Genomic DNA, 4,537 nt, shown 5'->3' with positions numbered 1-4,537 from the left:
TATCTATATATATATATATATATATATATATATATATATATATATATTCTGGCCATGTCCAGGTATAACTTAATTTTGGATAAAGGTGATTAACTTAATCTACTTTGTGTTAGATCTTAGAGTGGATCTGTCATTCTCTTACTTGCGGTAAGGTGGCAGTCCAGGGAGGGGGTTGAATAAATCATTATGTGTATATTTATATTCATTCAACCTTTATTGATACAGGTTAGTCCCACTGAGCCAAATGACTCATTTACAAGAGAGACCTGGATTTTAACAAAGAGTGATGACAACAGTGGATAACAAACTGTTTTTCAATTGTAAAACAAACAAACAATAAAAAAAAGTATGAATCATTTGTGAATGTCTATTGTTGTTGTTATCACCGTCTTATTATCTTGTGCTGCCTGCTCTGGTCCAGTGTCTTCATGGACGATGTGTGTGAGGGTGGACATGTTTGGAGGTTGCTGTGTTGAAGCTCCATGGATCAGCCTCTCTGCAGCTCTCAGCTCCTTCACTGAGCCTTGAGGGAGCTGCTCTTGTTCTTCACAGTTAGAAGGTGGGAGCTCTCGTCAAATGATGATCTCCAGCATCATCTTGTTCATGCCAGTCTTTTCATCCACTGACCACAGACACCTGGAAACATCAGGGGGACCAGTAGCTGTTTAACACATCTGGAAGAAAACCAGTGAGATTTTAATACAGCCATGACCATCATGATATGTCATGTGGGGGAGTGGTGGAGCAGAGGTTAGAAGATGGAACTGTGATTAGAAAGTTGCAGGTTCAACTCCCGGTACAGTCAAGATCAAAATGTGGGTGGAAAAGGTGAAACACCCACACCTGCCTCCACCCTCATTGGCCCCACTCTAGGCCCCTGAGCAAGGCTCTTAACCCCCACCATCTGCTCCTAAACAGGTCTCTCTTGAAAATGAGTTCTCGTAACTCAATGAGTCTACCTGTATAAATAAAGGATAAATGAAAAAATAAAAGTTTAAAATAGAAATACATCATTAGGCCGAGGTTGTGTATGTGACGTGCACGTTCCTGAGAGTGTGTGTGTGACGTGCACGTTCCTGAGGTTATGTGTGTGACGTGCACGTTCCTGAGAGAGTGGGTGTGTGACGTGCACGTTCCTGAGAGGCCACAGACAGAGCAGCTCCAGCTTTTGTTGAGTTCCTGTAGTCCTGCAGTTTTCAAGCTGAAATGAAAAAACATAATAAATATGAACTTTACAGTCTCTAGTTACCTGTTCATATAAACACATGGAGGTGTCTCACCTTGTGACTGACAATAAAATATGTAACTTTATGAACTTTAATGAACTTATAATGATGCTCCTACTCTTTGAAGATGAACCGATGGTACCACACCATCTCTCAGTCAGACAGTCTGATCAGTTTGATCAAAATCCTCCTGTTTAAAATCCTCACTGCTCAGATGAATCCTCCTCAAAGATACTTCCTCCTCTTCCTCACATCTTGTTCTTTGGGAAACCTTCAAAATGAAAACAGGAGATTTGTGTCTACACAAAAACATTATACAAAGGAGGTCAATCTTATTTTCTAGCTACTTCCTATATTCTCCCTATTTTTAATGTTTTAATTTCTTAGAATTTAAACACAACAACAATTTTGATGCATATGTGTTGATAATAATGAACCAATGCTACTGAAATTGTGAGTATGCTTGTTAGAAAAATATTCCTGTCATCAGATCTCAGTCAGCTTCACTGCAGCTGAACACCAGTGTTACACTGAACATAACATCAGCTGGTGGACATAAATACAGTACAGTAATTTTCTATTCACAAAATACTAACAATAATTTGTTCATCTTGTGAAAAGTTATCCCCCGAGACCTGACGTCAACAGTCCGTCAATTTGAACAGAAATACGCAGCAAAGTGCTGAAACATCTTCTGCTTTAATCAAATAAGGACGACCGCTCCAAGATGGCGGCCGAAATTCCTGCGCCGCAGCAGCCAATGCGGGATCTAATGATTATATATCTATGGGGTCACCTCCCTTCAGTAAAGGAAGAACAAAGGCTGTTTTCCAAGCATCTGGAATGGAGTTTTGTCTTATGGAAAGTTTGAAGATGTGGGTCACAGGGACTGTGATGATATGAGCAGCCAGCCTTAAGAAATAAGGTGGAAGTTCATCTGGACCTGCAGATTTTTTAGGATCAAGATCTTTTAACAGTTTATTTACCTCACTAACTGAGAACGGAGAAAAAGAGAAGGTGTGATTAACTGAGGATTGACTTGTAGGAGGGGTTTGATTTGTAGAAGTTTGGTTATTAGGGGAAATGGCTGATTTTCCATTAGTAACTGTGTCAAATAAAGAACTAGAAGCAACAAAATGTTTGTTGAAACAGTTCAGGATCTCGTGCTTATTTGACAAAGGAACAGAGTTAACGAGAAGTTGTGTTGGGAGGTCAGATGATTGGGGGGTGCCTGAGAGAGATTTGATGGTTTTCCAGAATCTGTTGGGGTCATTTAGACTTTTGGAGGTCTGAGATAAGAAATAGTTGCGTTTTGCTGCTTTGGTGGCAGTTGTACATTTATTCCTCATCTGTCGAAAACTCAACCAATCAGTGTCTGAGTCAGATTTTCTCACTGCGGCCCAAAGATGATCTCTCCTGTGCAGGAGGTCAGCTAGCTCTGGAGTAAACCAGGGGCTGTCTCGTCCCTTTATTCTGAACTGACGGAAAGGAGCATGTTTGTTCACAAAATAAATGAAACTATTATGAAAATAGTTCCAAGCGGAGTTCACGTCATCAATTAAAAGAATACGATGCCAGTCAAAGTGAGACAGATCCCAGAGGAATGACTGTTCACAAAAACGTTTCAGATCTCTTTTTTGAATTAATCTGGGCTTAGAAGGTGGAAGTTTAATATCTCTAAGAGTCGCTGTCACACAATGATCACTCAAAGTGTAAGCGAATCCACCTGTACCAGGGAATTTGAGAGGCATATTTGTTAGAAACAGGTCTAAGATGGAGTACTTTTTAGGACGGTTTTTGTTTGGTCTAGTAGGAAAGTTGATCTGTTGGGTTAGATTGAGAGACAGGCAACATTCCTTGAATTTATCACAGAGGGGGGTCGACTTATCCCAGTCAATGTTGAAATTTCCTGCCAAAAAAATCTCTTATAATCTCTTAGTATAGACACAAGTCCATTGTCTGAGGCCATGAGAATATCATTAGTGACGTTTACTAGTGCTGTTTCTGTGCTATGATAAGCTCTAAACCCTGACTGAAACTCTTCAAACAGAATATTTCTTTGTAGATGTTCACGCAACTGACCTGCAACTATTTTCTCTAGAATTTTTGAGATGAAAGTTATATTAGATATAGTTCTATAATTGACCAGAATTTCTGACTCAAGATCAGACTTCTTAAGTAAAGATTTAATTACAGCAACCTTAAAGCTCTGTGGTACATAACCATTCATTAAAGACAAATTAAGTAGATCCAAAATGTGGACATTAATTAGGGGAATTACCTCTTTAAACAGTCTGGTTGGGATGGGATCTAGCAGACATGTGGATGGTTTGGATGAGGTTATTATTTTTGACAATTCAGAGAGCTCAACAGGACAAAAACTGTCCAAACACAAATCAGGCTCTCGTGAAATTTTTAAAGTTGCCTCATTTGACAGGGGACTAGAGATAGTAGAAGGAAGGATGGTTTGGATTTTCTCTCTATTTGAAATAATTTTATTTATAAAGAATCTCATGAAGTCATCACTACTTATAGTTGTAGGGATACATGGTTCAACAGAAATGGGACTTTTAATTAGTCTAACAATAGTACTAAACAGAAACCTAGGGTTATTTTTATTCTCCTCTATTAAAGATGAGTAATATAAAGTTCTAGCTTTACGAAGAGCTTTTTTATATGTTAGCAGACTATCTTTCCAAGTTAAATAAAATTCTTCAACATTAGTAGAACACCATTTTCTCTCCTGGTTTCTAGATGCTGCTTTAAAGTACGTAACTCAGAATTGAACCAAGGAGCCAGTTTCCTCTGATTGATTACTTTCTTTTTCAGTGGAGCAATTTTATCAAGTGAAGTTTGCATTGAAGTTGTAAGATGATCAACTAGATGATCTAAGTCTCTGTTCTCTGATGCATTACTCTGCAAGACAGAGGAAAACATTGATGGAAGAGATTGTTTAAATTTGGTTACAGCATTTTCTGATAAGCACCTGCTGAGATGAAATTTACTCTCAGTGACTGTGTAGTCATTTAATGTAAACTCAAAGGTTATTAAAAAATGGTCGGACAGAATAGGATTTTGAGGAACTATTACCAAGTCCTTAATCTCTACACCATAGCTCAGAACTAAATCAAAAGTTTGATGATAAGAATGAGTAGATGTGCGGACGTTTTGTGTAAAACCAAATGAGTCTATTAAATTATTAAAGGCTATGCTTAAGCTATCACTTTCAACATCTACATGAATATTGAAATCACCCATTATGATGATTTTATCAGTATTTAATAATAAGTCAGTTAATAATTCTGAGAATT

This window comes from Nematolebias whitei, chromosome 9 (assembly GCF_014905685.2).
Source record: "Nematolebias whitei isolate Nwh7 chromosome 9, NemWhi1, whole genome shotgun sequence".
Lineage (NCBI taxonomy): Eukaryota > Metazoa > Chordata > Actinopteri > Cyprinodontiformes > Rivulidae > Nematolebias > Nematolebias whitei.
Note: the sequence above shows the minus strand (reverse complement) of the source record.